The sequence below is a fragment of the Cherax quadricarinatus genome, chromosome 90, assembly GCF_038502225.1.
Source record: "Cherax quadricarinatus isolate ZL_2023a chromosome 90, ASM3850222v1, whole genome shotgun sequence".
In the NCBI taxonomy this organism is placed as follows: domain Eukaryota; kingdom Metazoa; phylum Arthropoda; class Malacostraca; order Decapoda; family Parastacidae; genus Cherax; species Cherax quadricarinatus.
This window is the reverse complement of record NC_091381.1, coordinates 8,567,229-8,586,778: the sequence shown is the minus strand read 5'-3', so window position 1 is coordinate 8,586,778 and position 19,550 is coordinate 8,567,229.

The window sequence follows — 19,550 nt, the reverse complement described above, 5'->3', positions numbered from 1 at the left end:
ACATCTTACCATGTAGACAGTAAGGAATGATGCCACTCATACTATGAGTGAACATCTTACCATGTAGACAGTAAGGAATGATGCCACTCATACTATGAGTGAACATCTTACCATGTAGACAGTAAGGAATGGTGCCACTCATACTGTGAGTGAACATTTTACCATGTAGACAGTAAGGAATGGTGCCATTCATACTATGAGTGAACATCTTACCATGTAGACAGTAAGGAATGGTGCCACTCATACTGTGAGTGAACATCTTACCATGTAGACAGTAAGGAATGGTGCCACTCATACTGTGAGTGAACATCTTACCATGTAGACAGTAAGGAATGGTGCCACTCATACTGTGAGTGAACATCTTACCATGTAGACAGTAAGGAATGGTGCCACTCATACTATGAGTGAACATCTTACCATGTAGACAGTAAGGAATGGTGCCACTTATACTGTGAGTGAACATCTTACCATGTAGACAGTAAGGAATGGTGCCACTCATACTGTGAGTGAACATCTTACCATGTAGACAGTAAGGAATGGTGCCACTCATACTATGAGTGAACATCTTACCATGTAGACAGTAAGGAATGGTGCCACTCATACTGTGAGTGAACATCTTACCATGTAGACAGTAAGGAATGGTGCCACTCATACTGTGAGTGAACATCTTACCATGTAGACAGTAAGGAATGGTGCCACTCATACTGTGAGTGAACATCTTACCATGTAGACAGTAAGGAATGGTGCCATTCATACTATGAGTGAACATCTTACCATGTAGACAGTAAGGAATGGTGCCACTCATACTGTGAGTGAACATCTTACCATGTAGACAGCAAGGAATGGTGTCACTCATACTGTGAGTGAGCATCTTACCATGTAAACAGTAAGGAATGGTGTCACTCATACTGTGAGTGAACATCCTACCCTGAACACAGTACTGGGCAGCGTCGCTACTCTTGCGAGTGAAATTACCCACCATAAAAGAGTACTAGGCATTGCCACTCACTCTGTGGGCCAAAATTTCATTATTCAGACAACACTAACCAGAAAATTAAAAAATAAAAATTGTGTGGTTTGCCGGGAAAACATTAGAACATGTTTCTACAAGACACCTGCTGCCCCTGTTCACCCATCAGTAAAATGGGTACCTGGGTGTTAGTCGATTGGTGTAGGTTGCATCCTGGGACAAAATAGACCTTACATGCCGGAAATCCTCTACATAACAAAGGGCTTTGTATGTAGTAGTGTGTCACTGATGTCATCTAGGCCTTTATACTTTGTACATGTACTTGTAAAAATAAAGATATCATTATTTGTGACAGAACCTGACTTGGTTCTTGCCAACAAAGAATCACTAATTAATAATCTTGAGGTTGGGGAAAGCAATCGCAAATCACTTAGTTTCAATATATCATGGAATTACCCAGATAACTGCAATCAAATCTCTGTCCCGAACTTTCTCTTGGCCGATTTCATGGGACTGAAAAACTACCTGAGCGGGCTAAATTGAGATGACCTGACTATGGGTCAGGTAGGTGATCTTGGTTGCCAATATGACGTTTTTCAGAGCATAGTTCTAGCTGCCCAGACAACTTTTGTTCCGAGTAGGGAAATTGGATCTAACAAAAAGGATCCCAAATGGATGAGCAATAGATTAAAACATCTCATTGGTCATAAGAGAGGCATATATAGGCGTATAAAAAAAGGGGATGGGCAGTTAAGAATATGGACTTCAGTAAGGCTTTCGATAGAGTTTCCCATCATAGGCTATTGAGAAAAATTAAGGCACAAAGAATAGCAGGAGAATTTTTTCCTGGATAGAAGCATGGTTGACAAATGGACAGCAGAAAGTTTGCATAAATGAGGAGAAATCAGAATGGGAGCACGTCACAAGCGGTGTTCCTCAGGGGTCAGTGTTGGGCCCGTTGTTGTTCACAATTTACATAAACGACATAGATGAGGGAATAAATAGCGACATAAGCAAATTTCCTGAGACACCAAAATAGGTCGTCCAATTCATTCTAATGAGGACACTAGAGCATTCCAAGATGATTTGAATAGACTGATGCAATGGCCGGAGAAGTGGCAGATGCAGTTTAATATAGGCAAATGCAAAGTTCTAAATGTTGGACAGGAAAATAACCATGCGACATGTAAACTAAATAATGTAGATCTTAATACCACTGATTGCGGAAAGGATTTGGGAGTTCTGGTTAGCAGTAATCTAAAACCAAGACAACAGTGCATTAGTGTTCGCAGTAAAGCTAACAAAATCCTTGGCTTCATATCTAGAAGTATAAATAATAGAAGTCCTCAGGTTGTTCTTCAACTCTATATATCCTTGGTTAGGCCTCATTTAGATTATGCTGCACAGTTCTCGTCACCGTATTACAGAATAGATATAAAAGCACTGAAAAGTGTAAAGAGGAGGATGACAAAGTTGATCCCATTTATCAGAAATCTTCCCTATGAGGATAGACTGAGGGCCCTGAATCTGCACTCTCTCGAAAGGCGTAGAATTAGGGGTGTTATGATCGAGGTATATAAATGGAAAACAGGAATAAATAAAGGGGATGTAAATAGCGTGCTGGAAAAATTCAGATTCAGAAAGGATATAGGAAAGCACTGGTTTGGTAACAGAGTTATGGATGAGTGGAACAAACTCCCGAGTACAGTTATAGAGGCTAAAACGTTGTGTAGTTTTAAAAATGGGTTAGATAAATACATGAGAGGGTGTGGATAGGTGGGAGTTGGACCTGACTAGCTTGTGCTACTAGGTCTGATGCCGTGCTCCTTCCTTAAGTGGAAGTGACCTGACTAGGTGGGTCATTGGGCTAAGCCGGCAGGGGGCATGGACCTGTTTCACATGGGTCAGTAGGCCTACTGCATTATTTCTTCTTTCTTATGTTCTTCTTCTTCTTCTTCTTCTTCTTATTATTATTATTATTATTATTATTATTATTATTATTATTATTATTATTATTATTATTATTGAACACTGCAGTTATCGCACAGGTGATAACATCAGTCCCAGCTGAAGGTCCTCATTAAATTCCATTCAACATTTTACAATAAGTAATTGACATATCGGTTACATCTTATCTGTGAATGATATGTTGTATTTTTATCATGTACAGAACATATTCCGTTCTTCCTTAAGCCATGTGGAAGAGGCGCCAGTGATGGTGAAGAAAAAAAAAAGCCACTATACCGTAGGTGAAACAACTGACCCAAAACCTGTGGCGATCTCTTAGGGACCATTGTCAAGTCACAGGTGAACGATAAAAAGGGAAAAGAAGGCCAGAAAACAGAATAGAGGGAGGAGGTAGTAATGGAAATAGTAATAGTAGTAGTAGTAGTAGTAGTAGTGTTGTGAGGGTTCATGGAGATGTGATGATTGGAGTTAAACACACTTACTGGATGGTAACTTATATTAGCAGTGTGTGAAAGGGGAGGCCCAGCCTGCCTGTTGCTGCCTGGTAGGTCTAAATGGAACTGAGAGAGAGACCGGGAGTGCAGAGCTCACAACTGCATCTGACGTCACACTAGCTAGTCATGTATGTAAAACATATGGATGGTACTAGTTATGATACTCAGATTAGCTATACAACTCATGTAGGGGATCAGCAACTATGCTGACAGCTCGGTCATGTTATGTATGTCGTCTCAACATACAATACTATGCTATAGGCTGAACAGGCAGGTGGCTCTGGGCTGATTCTATACAATAGCAAAGACATATGTAACTTAGAACTAATGGATGGCATCGTAATGGGTGGTATCATAATGCATTACGAATTGTAAGAACAAATTATAGTATAAGAAAGGCTGGAATTGATCTATCTATCTGTACTCATGCACTCTATGGATTCTGAGGAAGAATATTTATATTTACGAAGGTGAAAGTAATTAACAGCAAAGGCAGATCTGGCATGCACAGATCATTACTGCTAAATTCTCAGAATTCAGAGGGAACGTGAACACAAATTTTTTTTGAAAACTGATCAGCTAATAAAAACACTCAGTTGACAACTTCATTCATCTTGGGCATCTAATTATACAGATTATGTACATTTAAACCCAACTCTGTGAGGATAAGATTTACAATGCAGAATGGTTATCGTCTTTGGGTGGATCGAATTCTTTTGCAATGACTAACACATGCCTTGATTGAGAGAGATCTGAACGAGTATCTACAAAAGATACATGGGGGTTTCTCATCACTTGTCGTGTATGCAAAGAATAACGACATTCGGGTTGATTATCTGACTAAGTATTAGAGGTAGAGGATACAGAGTCAGGAGGATTGTCAGCAACTGTCACATTAGTCTGGGTTGAAATATCCTCAACATCGCATACTAACTTCGTATGATCTAAATGCGATTCTTTATACTGACCAGTACTAATTTCTCTAACCTTATATATATTGCCATTGATATGTTCAACTACTCGATAAGGGCCAAAAAACTTTGGATCGAGCTTAGGCACTGCGGCTGTTTTGCTGAAATTAGTCAGCATTACCCTCGACCCCATTTTAACTTTGGTTGGTTTAGCACGGCTATTAGTTACTCTAGTAAATTCTGCTACTGATTTATGAAGTGTTTCACGGATTCTTCTAAAAACACTTTGAGCTACGCTGGTATGAGTTGATATGAAATCATCGGGATTATAATTGGGTTTCGGAGTGGAATATAACAACTCACAAGGCAAACGCTTGTCTACACCGTACAATGCATAATGTGGAAGCATTGTAAGCAGAATTTATGGCACATTGAACATCCGGTATAACTTCATCCCAGGTTTCACTATTTGGTTTGATAGTCGCTCTCAAAACATCCAGTACTTTCTTATTCGTTCGTTCTGCCAAACCATTGCTCATAGGACTAGGGACTTAGGGGTGGTATGCCTACAGATAATGCTTTAGCTACTGTCTCGTCAGTCTTATCTGCAATAGGAACTAACTCACAATATCTGGTGAAATGGTCTACCATAACACACAGATGTTTGTTACCTTGGAGGGAACATGTAAAATTGGTTAACAAATCTAGCGCAACTCTTTCCCACGGATCGCTAGTAGTTGGATACACCTGGATTAGATTAGGACCATTAACATTTCCTTTATGTTGCATACAGACACTACATTTCTTAACATACTCGGAAATGTCAGTTGCCATACATCGCCAAAAGTATTTCATTCTGGCTTGTTTCACAGAACGATCCATACCAGGGTGCGCAACACCTGGTGCATCATGAACTAGCCGTAGAGCTACGTTCACTAGTGACTGTGGAATTACTAACTGGTATACTCTTCTGCTTGGGGTACCCAACTCGGCTGTTCGATACAGTAATTCTTGACTCATGACAAAGTCACTAATGGGTGCTGGTGGCTTCATAGTAAGAATAAGATCTTCCTGGAGCAGGAATCGAATCACACCAGACCACATGGGATCTGTTCTTTGAGCATTCTTTACGTCCTTGAAAGTAAATGGAGGGTCTGCAGTTATGATACTAACATGTCGCAATAAAGCATCTGCGACTACATTTGACTTGCCAGGTAAGTGTTCAAAGGTAGGATTGAACTCTTGGATAGTCAGGGTCCATCTGGCTAACCTTCCAGTAGGTTGTTTATTCTGGAATAAAGGTATCAGTGGAGCATGGTCTGTCAAGACGTGAACAGAGTACTGATAAACAATGTCTCAGAAGTGCTTTAAAGACCATACTATTGCTAAAGCTTTTTGCTCAGTTACTGTATAATTACGTTCAGCCTTCGTAAGGACTCGATTAGCAAATGCAACTGAGTTGTACTTGCCATCAGTCTTCTGAGCTAGTACGGCACCTATGCCAATTGAACTAGCATCAGTTGTTAGATAGAAAGGCTTAGAAAAATCTGGAAATTTCAAAATTGGAGCAGATGTTAGATTTTCTTTTAGAGTTTGGAATGCTCTTTCTTGACGGAAGGTCCAAACAAAAGGAGCATCTTTCTTAAGCAACTCAGTTAGCGGAGCAGCTATGGAAGAAAAATTGGCAATGAAAGATCTATAAAAACCTGCTAAGCCCACAAAGGATCTTACGGAATCAGCAGTTTTGGGAGTTGGAAAATTTAGTACTGCAGTTACTTTACTTTGGTCAGTCGTAACCCCTCTAGGAGTGACTACGTGACCAAGAAACTTAATTTCTGATCTGAAAAATTGACATTTAGCCAGTTTGATCTTTAAATTGGCTTCTTCAAGCTTACCAAGTACTACATCAAGTCTTTTCAAATGTGTATCCACGTCTTTAGACATGACGATTACATCATCTAAGTACACCATAAGTGCCTTACCTATGAGGCCTCTAAAGATATTAGTCCTGAGCCTTGAGAACGTGGTAGGGGAAGATCGTAACCCAAAGCCAATACAGAGGAATGATAATGACCTGTGGGAGTGGAGAATGTGATTAACTCTTGGTTCTCCTCGTGAAGAGGGACTTGCCAAAACCCTTGTAACAAGACCAGCGTCAAGAAGACTTTGTTATCTCCGATGTTACGTAAAAGATCACCAAGTACAGGAAGTGGGAAGCGATCTGTAATAGTTGTCAAATTTAACTTCCTCAAGTCAATCACTGGGCGCCAAGTACCATCCTTCTTAGGTACTAGGATCAGGGTGAATTGCTAGGTGCAATAACTCCATCATCGAGCATTTGATTAATCATTTCTTCTGCGACAGCAACTTGTGAATGAGGCATTCTCTGTGCAGGTATATAGATAGGTCTAGTACCAGGTTCAAGTGGAATACGATGGGACAATAAGTTTGTTATACCTATCTTCTCACCTGGTAAGGCAATGGCTTTATGACGTTTGTTCAACAGAGTCAACAAATGCTTGACCTCATCTGGGAAGTCAGTGGGAGCTAAGTCTTTCTCCTCAGCTGGTGGAATGGATTGATCCAGTGAAGTGTATGAGGTCTCCCCTGTTGAAATAGCACTGACCCACTGGTCAGGTGGCAAGTCATCCTGTACTTGAACAGGGTAAAGATAGTGAACCAGGTCAACAAAACTGGTATTTGCTCTGAGACGAGCACTGTGACCAGAAGTGTTAGCAAGGAATAAATGGATCTTACTGTCTCTTACAGCATGTAACGATGGTTCAACAAATGAACCCTTGACTTTGCATGAATCACTGTCAACTAGGACGTTATCACCATCTGGAACACTAAGAACAATAACAGACACTCTAGTGAGAGCATTAGCCTCGACAGAGACGTCTTTCTGCAGACGGCATATTACATCAACAAGAGATGGCATTACTAGTATCAAGTAATCGTTTTCCGACAAGGCGTCCCCTGTGGAGAAACTACTACTTGAACTAGCAGTCATTGCAGGGATAGGCTCAGCACTCAAGGTAGTCTGAGTGTCCTCGGACACTTGAGGCAGCGGAACACTATCCTGCATGTCTGAAGGAGAAGGTGGAACACAGATGGGAGTGACAGAGTTACTAGTGCTTGCACTATAGGGCCTATCGTTTCATTGGGAGTTATATGCAAACAAAAAGGTGGGTTGTCATCGGAAAAGGTATGTTCCACTTCATCCCCAAAATCATCTACGTCAGAGACGTGTGAAGCAACATCATCAGCGAGCTTGTCATTCTCGAAACTACTTAAGGCGTCAAAGGAATTGTGAACGGGGATGGTAACTCACTATCACCTACTGTCATCATGGGACGGGTTGACTGGGGCACTCGAATTCCCCCGAATTGGAAGAATGAGGCTGGCTCTGGTTAGTCTGAGGACCCCGACCTCTGTTCCCTCTTCTGGCTCTGCGGTTGGAATGGCCATCGAAGGATCTCGAGTACTGAAGGTTGGTTGTAGAGAGCATTGCACTCGGAAGTGTCATGACCATGGATTCTGTGATACTGGTATCCATCAGAATTATGATGCCTATTAGGGCGGCTCTCAGGACAATTTGCCGTAATATGGCCACGGTAACCACAATTATAGCAGGTTCTTTGACTATGAGTACTGTATGTGCTACGAGCATGGGGATGATAACTCTTGACGCTAGCTTTGGATGACGGCTGCGAGTGATTTCGATCAGTTTTGTTTGTAGCACAAACAAGAGGAGGTACAGGATTAGTCAAAATGGCTGACGTAGGCCTTCGATAGGGGAAGGTTCCCTTGGGACACAAGTCACGCACATGGATGAGGGCTGCAAGTGGTCCCATTGCGGCAGTTAGAGGACTGAAATTATACACATATATGGAAGTTGGTGACATTAACTGTTTAATAACGCCAAATGCCGCTAATTTGGCAAACCCTTCAAGAGCTCATTTACCATCGTCTGCAAGGTTGTTGGAATGTTGACCGGCCCTAACAAATGAGGACATGAGGTTATTTAAATGAAGAGCAAATGTATCTAATGATTCCTCTGGCCTCGGCACTGTGCACACTAATTCCTTAAGGACCACGAATGGGTCAGTCACTCTTACTGGGTCAAGATAATTATGTATTAATTGCTCATAATCTTTCCACTTGGTGAGACCCTGAAAGTCCTTCATCCAGATCAAGTTAAAGACATTTGAGGAGGCTTGTGAATGAACTAAGCTCTCCTTTCCGATACTAATGATACAACTCTCAGATGGGGGGCCATCTACTGAGGCATTTGTTCTAGCATGAACAGCGGTAAACCATGCTTCCAGGTTGTCTGGATTCTCATTGAACAACCACATAGCATCATAAGGGTCACAACTAAAATTGCGAAGGCTCGAAGTCTGAGTGTGTCTATCGTTTGATAAAGAATTACTCGAATTTTGGACTGACGCATTATTGCTTGGACTAGCAGAATGTACTGAGGCATCGCTCGAGAAGACTTGAGACATGCTTGCAAAATGTGAAACAAGAGTTTAAAGAAACAAAAAAAAATATAACTGAGGAACACACAACACAGTAAACTTAAATGGGAAGAATATACTTAACTATTCTGCATAAGCAAAGAAAAAATAACAAGTCACACTGTAGAGCAAGGAAAACTCACATAAAAAAAATACTCAACTGGATAAGCAACACTTTGATAGTCAAGAGAGATTGTACTTTACTCAAATCAAATTTGCTCAAATTTACTTTAAACTGAATTAATGGCACAGTGAGTTGTCTTTACTCTCAATACAATAAAGAAATTCAACAACAAATGATAAATCAAACAAAAAAAAAAATGGTAAAATGGAATCAATAAATCTTGTGCAAAATTAAAATAAACTGGGAAAGCAATTCTCTAAAAAAAAAAAAAAAAAACACACAAGGAATAAAATATTACGCACAAACACAGGAAATGTAAAACTGAAATCACAGAATATTGCACTGAAATAAACTGTAGCACTATTGCAAATAACAATTACTAATCAAAAGTACTTTTCAACACAACACTACACTGGGCACAAGAATATTCTAAGCCAGGCTGGCTTTAAAACCCACAAAATACCACAACACCACAAGGATGGTAAAGCACTCAGGATGGCTTGGAACTTGGAGCACAAGCGATGGTGAAGGCTGGAACTCACATGGCTTGCTTGAGTACTGGGTTAAGTCACGTGGGTTAGTTGCTGGGTTAGCTAGGCCGCCATGCATCACACACAAGGGCCGTCATCGGCTGACAAAAGTTTATCTCTGTACTTCGGCGTAATTAACAATTTTACGCCAACACCGCCGGCACCATTTGTTGTGAGGGTTCGTGGAGATGTGATGATTGGAGTTAAACACACTTGTTGGATGGTAACTTTTACTAGCAGAGTGTGAAAGGGGAGGCCCAGCCTGCCTGTTGCTGCTTGGTAGGTCTAACTGGAACTGAGAGTGAGACCGGGAGTGCAGAGCTCACAACGGCATCACGTGACGTCACACAAGCTAGTCACTGAGCCTAGCAAGGGGTTATTTATGTAAAACATATGGATGGTACTATGATACTCAGATAAGCTATACAACACATGTAGGGGATCAGCAGCCATGCTGACAGTAGTAGTAGTAGTACTAGTAGTAGTAGTAGTTATAGTAGTAGCAGTAATAGTAGTAGTTGTGGCAGGAATAGTCATAGTGGTGGTAGTAGCAGAAGATGTAGTAGTACTGGTCATAGTAATAGTCACAGGACTAGTTGTGATAGTAATGCAACAGTGGTGATAGTAGTAACAATATAACAGTGATTTCTAACATGACACAAAAGAACACAGTCAGTGTCGCCATGGAAACACATCTTTTATGCTCTTCAAGTCTGCCGTCAAAGAGCGAGCACTCACACCACAGTACCTGAGACAACAAGACCAGCAGGAAATGGAGTAGACACCGGAAGCATAAGTGGCAGGAGAAGTATGAACAAGATAATTACGATGGTCATTAGTCTGAGGAAAAACACGTTTGACAGCTAGAGAACGAAGGCTATTGTATGGATTTTCAGGGTACTGTTATGTGACCCCCGGACACTGCTGTGTGACCCCCGGACACTGCTGTGTGACCCCCGGACACTGCTGTGTGACCCCCGGACACTGCTGTGTGACCCCCGGACACTGCTGTGTGACCCCCGGACACTGCTTTGTGACTCCCGGACACTGCTGTCTGACCCCCGGACACTGCTTGGTGACCCCCGGACACTGCTGTGTGACCCCCAGACACTGCTGTGTGACCCCTGGACACTGCTGTGTGACCCATGGACACTGCTCTGTGACCCCCGGACACTGTTGTGTGACCCCTGGACACTGCTGTGTGACCCCTGGACACTGCTGTGTGACCCCTGGACACTGTTGTGTGACCCCCGGACACTGTTGTGTGACCCCTGGACACTGCTGTGTGACCCCTGGACACTGCTGTGTGACCCCCGGACACTGTTGTGTGACCCCCGGACACTGCTGTGTGACCCCTGGACACTGCTGTGTGACTCCCGGACACTGCTGTGTGACCCCCAGACACTGATGTGTGACCCCAGGATACTGTTGTATGACTCCCGGACACTGCTGTGTGACCCCCCGGACACTGCTGTGTGACCCCTGGACACTGCTGTGTGACCCCCCCGGACACTGCTGTGGGACCCCCGGACACTGCTGTGTGATCCCCGGACACTACTGTGTGACCCCCAGACACTGATGTGTGACCCCAGGATTCTGTTGTATGACCCCCGGACACTGCTGTGTGACCCCAGGACACTGCTGTGTGACCCCCCGGACACTGTTGTGTGACCCCTGGACACTGTTGTGTGACCCCTGGACACTGCTGTGTGACCCCTGGACACTGCTGTGTGACCCCTGGACACTGCTGTGTGACCCCTGGACACTGCTGTGTGACCCCTGGACACTGCTGTGTGACCCCCGGACACTGCTGTGTGACCCCCGGACACTGCTGTGTGACCCCTGGACACTGCTGTGTGACTCCTGGACACTGCTGTGTGACCCCCCGGACACTGTTGTGTGACCCCCGGACACTGTTGTGTGACCCCTGGACACTGTTGTGTGACCCCTGGACACTGCTGTGTGACCCCTGGACACTGCTGTGTGACCCCTGGACACTGCTGTGTGACCCCTGGACACTGCTGTGTGACCCCCGGACACTGCTGTGTGACCCCCGGACACTGCTGTGTGACCCCTGGACACTGCTGTGTGACTCCCGAACACTGCTGTGTGACCCCCCGGACACTGCTGTGTGACCCCCGGACACTGCTGTGTGACCCCCGGACACTGCTGTGTGACCCCCAGACACTGCTGTGTGACCCCTGGACACTGCTGTGTGACCCCCCGGACACTGCTGTGGGACCCCCGGACACTGCTGTGTGAACCCCCGGACACTGCTGTGTGACCCCCGGACACTGCTGTGTGAACCCCTGGACACTTCTGTGTGACCCCCGGACACTGTTGTGTGACCCCCGGACACTGCTTTGTGACTCCCGGACACTGCTGTCTGACCCCCGGACACTGCTTGGTGACCCCCGGACACTGCTGTGTGACCCCCAGACACTGCTGTGTGACCCCCGGACACTGCTGTGTGACCCCTGGACACTGCTGTGTGACCCCTGGACACTGCTCTGTGACCCCCGGACACTGTTGTGTGACCCCTGGACACTGCTGTGGGACCCCCGGACACTGCTGTGTGATCCCCGGACACTACTGTGTGACCCCGGACACTGTTGAGTGACCCCTGGACACTGCTGTGTGACCCCTGGACACTGCTGTGTGACCCCTGGACACTGCTGTGTGACCCCCGGACACTGCTGTGTGACCACTGGACACTGCTGTGTGACTCCCGGACACTGCTGTGTGACCCCCCGGACACTGCTGTGTGACCCCCGGACACTGCTGTGTGACCCCCGGACACTGCTGTGTGACCCCCCAGACACTGCTGTGTGACCCCTGGACACTGCTGTGTGACCCCTCGGACGCTGCTGTGGGACCCCGGACACTGCTGTGTGACCCCCGGACACTACTGTGTGACCCCCAGACACTGATGTGTGACCCCAGGATACTGTTGTATGACCCCCGGACACTGCTGTGTGAACCCCCGGACACTGCTGTGTGACCCCCGGACACTGCTGTGTGAACCCCTGGACACTTCTGTGTGACCCCCGGACACTGTTGTGTGACCCCCGGACACTCCTGTGTGACCCCCGGACACTGCTGTGTGACCCCCGGACACTGTTGTGTGACCCCCAAGAAGCTTTTGTTTAATCCCCTATTGGATTATTCGGAATGGATGAGCGATGTTTCTAGCAACTTAGGCTAATCTTGTTCCCCAGGATGCGACCCACAACAGTTGTCTAACACCCAGGTGCCTATTTACTGCTAGGAAACAAGAGTAACATGTGTAAGGAAACCTTCCCAACGTTTCACCCGTGCCGAAGATCGATCTCGGACCTTCAGTTTGCGAGCTGAGAACACTAACAACCAATCCACGAGGTCGGAAAACATCGTATCTTTAGAAGGTATTAGCAGGTAGCCACGGATTAGGGCGTTCCTGCTCGGTTCTGGTAACCTGGAGTCTGACTCTTGTACTGGATGGACGGGCTACTGTTGCTTCCAGTCTGATCTTCACTTCTGAATGTTAATTCGGTGTTCTGAGAGCCTTACACACTCTGGTGGTGAGGCAAATGTGTGTATTGGTGCTCTGTGATTATAATTCCCAAGGATCATAGTTAATTTATGCTTTTAGGTGGGTTCAGAAATCTTCCTATCTTGTCACTTTGCTGTTCTCAACTGTGTTGGCTATCTGTGTAGCACTCTAATTGGGAATTTGTTATGGTATGAGAACCTTTAAATGTCTTCTTTAGGGTATTTGATGGCTGTCACTATCTGTTGCTTCTTTACACAAGTTTAACAAGGTTCTGACTTCTATTTTCACACTGTATATATCTTGGAGAGGTTAATGAAGGAGCTGTCGAGATGTGGATCATTTACAATATAGTTGTATAGTTATATTAATGCCTGAGAGCACAAAGCCACTGGTTTCAGTAAATATAAATAAGGATTAAACATACGTGGATGTTAGACTACTTTTAAATGGATGCTAAACTACCTTTAAATGGATGTTAAACCACTTGACAATCAGAACAGTCAACTGTTTTTGCACTAAATTATTTCTTGCATAAAGTTACTCTTATTTTCCTATCAAAAAAAAAAATGTTGTTGACTGTCTCTAGTATCTTTATTATGCAAGTAAAAAATATATCTTTTTTTTTTTTCCTAAAACAATGTATCAAATATAATGATAATTTCTATTCAAGGAAGGAAGGGGAAAAGCGGTAAACACGCAAGGGTTTTACAAGGTCCTGGGTAACTTAATAATCATAACCATCCGTGAACGGTGTGACAGTTGCTCCAGTTCCTTAGTTCAGGATTCCTTCAGTGGCATCAAGGCGCCCCTTCAGTGGCATCAAGGCGCCCCTTCAGCGGCATCAAGGCGCCCCTTCAGTGGCATCAAGGCGCCCCTTGTAACTTGAATCTTCCTTTGGCGGCACCACACACGCGCCATTTATATAATGTGTAGCATTAGTATTCGCCAGTGTAATATCATGCGAGTTTGATAAGACCCAGAACTTCCAACTAGTGCCACTGACTAGTAACAGTGCAGAAAATGTGCTTGTATGTTAGCAAGGGTTCAGGAATTGTAGGTACTTGTGCAGAGCCGTGACAGAGGTCTATGATATTAAACAATGGAATAGATATGGTACAGAAGATACTGACAGAATGTCTGTATATTGTTAAACTGCAAGAAGCCTTTAAAAAAGCACCATACAGAAGATTCATCGGAGGGTGAAGACTTTCCAGTTTGCTTCGTTGCTCCAAGAACTGAGCCCGGGACTTTATGTTGTGAGCTGACAGCTGTACCACTGAGCTCAAGGAGTAGCAGCATGAGTGGAGCCCGAACATACCTGGTTGTAAAAGGCACAGCACTGAACATACAAAGTGCGATTAAGATACTAGTGAGGATAATTCAAGGTGCCTTTTACACCTGTCTTACAACATGGTTATCCACACACTTACTGTTTAAGTTGGGGACGTGTTACATCCAGGCAACTAATAGTGTAAAAGGCGGGGAGAGGACAACGAGAAGTGAGCTTCTACACAACAAGACGGGGCAGCAAACAGCAACTACACTCTGACTATACCTTTCTCCAGGACATCACTTCTGAGATCGTTTATTCGTACGATAACAAGAGTCTGGAGCACATTCGTGCAGCATAAAGACGTCAGCGAAATAAAGTCAGTTGGTCGAATGAAATCGCTGGTCCACAGATGGTTTCAACTTCATGCTGTTCCCCGTTTGTTTGTCTAATAATAATAAAAACGCCTTTCAATGAGCAGATGTAGGCAACAGTTCTTAACCTGTTAATAAAGTTAAGAACCTTAACCTAACCTTGTGAAACCCTGAGTAAAGAGAGAGAGAGAGAGAGAGAGAGACAGGTGGGGAGGAGGGAAGAGGAGTAAGAGCAAAAGAAATATGAATAGAGAGTAGAAATTGTAGAGCAAAAGGAGGAAGAGGTAGCGGTGGAAGAAGTATAAGAATAAGACAGGTGAATAGGGACCGAGGGAAAATATATTGGGTTAGGGGATTATCAAAGCCAGCGGGAGAGGTAATATCAGAGGAAGACAACAATAATACCAGGTTATGCTTGAGCGGGAGTCTTGGCCAGGATTTACTAGCACTTACAAGGGCTCGCCTCTCCTTCCAATACCTACCAATGAAACTAATAATTGTGTCTAATACCTGCGTATCATGGGTACCTGGTGGCCCTCAAGCGCCGCCCTTTGAATTCAAATTAGCTAAGTGAGTTAACTGTGGATTAACTCAACATACTGAGGCCTTGTTCTGTTATCAGATCATCTTCCCTAATTGTCTTAATATGGTATGATTGTGAAGGGTATACCAGCTGTGCCCAGGTATTACCTAGGAACTCCTGAGAGATATTGGGAGCACACCTCAGGCATACACACACACATCCACACAGTAGTGTAGGCAGGATCCATACATAGCTTTAAGAAGAGGTACGATAAGGCTCTTGGAGCAGGGAAAGATTGGACCTAGTAGCGACTAGCGAAGAGGCCAGGAGCTGTGACTCGGCCTCTGCAACCACAAATAGGTGAGTACAAACACGTGAGTACACACACACACACACACACATACACACACACATACAAAATACTGCGTGGAATAGACAAGGTTGACAGAGACAGGATGTTCCAGAGACGGGACACAGAAACAAGGGGTCACAATTGGAAGCTGAAGACTCAGATGAGTCAAAGGGATGTTAGGAAGTATTTTTTCAGCCACAGAGTTGTTAGGAAGTGGGATAGTCTGGCAAGCGATGTAGTGGAGGCAGGAACCGTACATAGTTTTAAGACGAGGTATGATAAAGCTCATGGAGCAGGGACAGGGAGGACCCAGTAGCGGTCAGTGAAGAGGCGGGGTCAGGAGCTGAATCTCGACCCCCTGAAACCACAATTAGATGAGAACACACACACAGGTAAGCAATTCCAAGGCCTGTAGTACGTAGGCGTAACTTATGCCTCAAGACAAGGGTCAACCAAAGCATTCAACGGCAAACACAGTACGGTAGTTTTTTCTTTACACATATATTCCCTTCACCAAGCTATGTGCAGTATTTACAGAGTTTAATAATCAACAGCATAACAATAATAAGCCACTTATAACAATTGGCTTTACACCTCAGAATAGACAAGGGAGTGTGAGTGTATATGACCAGCTTATGTGAGTGTCTGATCCACAGCCAGGTGGTAAACCACAACATCAACTTGGCTAGGGGACCAACTCACACTATTGCTTAACTGAAATGGATAATTAACCCTTCCACTGTCCAGACCCCTGAAATTAATATTGCCCCAGGTGTCCACTTCTTAAAAAAAATTCTTCTGAAATGGCAGAGAAACTTTTTCTGAAGGTAATGACACCAAAAGTACGAAATTTGATGGAAACTTATGGAATTATACAGGCACAAAGTTAGTGATCTCGGCGCAGTTTACGCATCTTACACATCGGCGATATCGCCCACTTTAAGTCTAATTTTAAGCCAATTCCATTACTCCTTTTGACCAACTTCTTAACTATTTTGCTAGTATCCCTTCCACTCTATCGGTTGAGGACAAGAAACCACCCATTTAACTATTTCAACTACCCTAAAAAGTGCACAGAAATCGGTAATTTGGCCAAGTTTACACAAAATGAACAAATACCATTAAAAAATAGTCTAAAATTATAGAGACATTACTGACACTAAAACATTTTCTACTTGTTCATTCAACATGTCCTTAGGTCTCTTCTATATCACACTTGACTCCCATGTTAAATTCATACACAAAAATAGAAGATTTACTGTATTTTTTGGACAATAAAATATAAACAGGAATGATTGGCCATGGATTACAGTGCCCCAATAATCGAACCAGATCTATTAAAAACCCATAAAATATGCCTAGGGGTGTAGGGGAGCATTGCCCGTCATCAGAAAAATCGACAAAAATCGAATATTTCCACTACTTTGAGCTCAATTTCAAGCTACTTTCAGTCCTGAAACCTATCAAAATAATCTGTTTGAGTATGTCTTCCATTCTATCAAATGACACAAAATAACAGCCAATAAAAGCCATTAAAACCATCTTAGAAAACATCTCAAAGATGAGATTTTAAACCAGTCACATGGTCATAGTTTTGCTCATTCGTCTCTCAACCCTTGAGTGGAGAGGACGTGTGCTGCTGCTGCCCCCTGGAGTTGTCTGGTGGCAGTATTATTTTCACAAACATGGCGCAGGCTAGCCGGCGCCGGATAAATACTGTCTGCATTGAATTAACCAGTGGAGCTGTAACGGGGCCATCAATGGAGTTGCTTCTGCCTGCAATCATCAGAGATACCTACGGAATAGCCAATGAGGAGATTTGTGGACTTGCACTGAACGGTACGAAGAGGATTTTTGTAAAATTCAGCTCGGCGAATGTGTATGAGGCAGTGGTGGATAAGTTTCAGGAAGTGTCCATCCCAGTTAATCAAGCTGTGACAGTGAGGATGCATGATGTATCCAGCTATTACACATGGGTTAAGATCAGGAATGTGCCATTCGAGGCTGATGCATCTGACATCCGGTTCACTATGTGTAAATATGGCACAATACATACGGTCACTGCAGGAAGGTGGTCAGCTGGCCCGTATATGGGGATACCTGAGGGTACATACTCTGTCAGGATGATGCTCAAACATCCTATTCCATCGTACGTGGTGATGGAAGATTTCAGGACTCAGGTTTTTGTGACATACTCTGGCCAGCAATGCACTTGCCATTTGTGCGGGTCGTATGATCACCTGGCTGCGCAATGTGAAAGACGACGTGGTGATAAGGACCAGCAGCAACGACGAGATGTGGAGGATAGGAGAGAGGATCAAGATCAGCCATATTCGACTCTGCCTCAGCAGAGTTTGACATGGAGTGAGGAGGTTGAGAGGGCCGAAGAAAAGGAGATGGCAGGGGCTACGCAGGGGGACGACATCGCTTCCCTGGACGTTGTACAAGTGCTGGATGAGGTCATCGCGGAAGTGAATGGTAATAAGTGAATGGGTAATAAGCGTCCTTGTCAGGATGTTGGTACAGACCTGGATCTTGAGTCTGCAGTTGAGGAGAGCATGGTGATGCCAGCTCGTCCTGAAGTGTGTGATAAGGATGCCCAGTTGGTGAGAACTGTGAAGGTGGAGGTTCATCATGGCACTGCGCTGGATGACTTGATGCAGGTCGAGGGCACGACGCGAAAGCACGCAGCAGTGCTTTCTGATTCCGATGACGTGCTTACACCCGCACAATGGCCTGGGAAGAAAACAAGGGTGGATGCCATGCACAGAGGTTCAAGTGGCACTCAGGGGCAGGGGTTGGGTAAGTGTGCCCAGAAAGGAGGGGGGGAGGGAAAAGGGTGCAATAAAACGATCAGGTGATAAGTCGATAGTGTCAAGAGGGAAACCCCCTTTGTCGGTTTTAAGTGCCTGACATTGAACATCAATGGCTTGAGGTCTCAGAGAAAGTGTGAGTGGTTTAGGGAATATTTGGTGCGTCATGATGTTGATGTTGTGTTCTTGCAGGAGCACAATTATAGACCGAGTTATGAGTTGAAGGTGGATGGATATAATGTGTCTGTTGAGCATGCAGTCGGATTGAAAGGAGGTGTGGCCATTTTGGTGAAAGAAACTAGCCTGTTGGTTGTCAGGCATAGTGAGGGGGGGAGAGAGGAGGGTGATTCGTGTGGATGGGTTATGGGGTCAGGTACAGATGACGTTGGTGTGTGTGTATGGCCCGGCAGAGGGAGATGTAAGGGTAAAGAATAAATTCGTGAGGGACGTTCTGGAATATTATTTGCGTGGATTGCCGGGGGTTGCTGTGTCATGTGGGGTTTGGTAGGAGATACGAGGATAGAAGGTAAACACCTTGTTGGATGGAAACATTATATATTGTCAGACTGTGGATGAGAGGTGGGAGCCAGGCCTGCCGTGTTCTTGCCTGTTCGTCGGTGGTCCTTCGAGTGAGACCGAGGTAGCTTGTCTCACTGACTCAAGCTGTACCCCATGACGTCATACCATCACAAGCCTAAGGGATCTTCTATATAAACACATGGATGGTACTATGATACTCAGCTAATCTATATAACACATGTAAGGGGATCAGCAACTATGCTGACAGCTTGGTCATGTTACGTATGTCGTCTCGACATACACTACTCTGCTATAGGCTGAACAGGCAGGTGGTTCTGGGCTGATTCTATACAATAACAAATTCATATATAACTTAGAACTAATAGATGGTATCATAATGGATGTTAACATAATGAGTTTTACGTAATGGGTGTTAACGTAATCACTTTTAACGTAATGAGTTTTGTAATGCATTACAAACTATAAGAACAAATCATTGTACAATATTGGATGGAATTGATCAATCGATCTGTATTCATGCACTCTACGGATTCTAAGGAAATAAATATATATATATACAAGGTGAAATTAACAGCAAAGGCATCTGGTGCGAACTCAGATCATTACTGTCAAATTCTCAGAATACG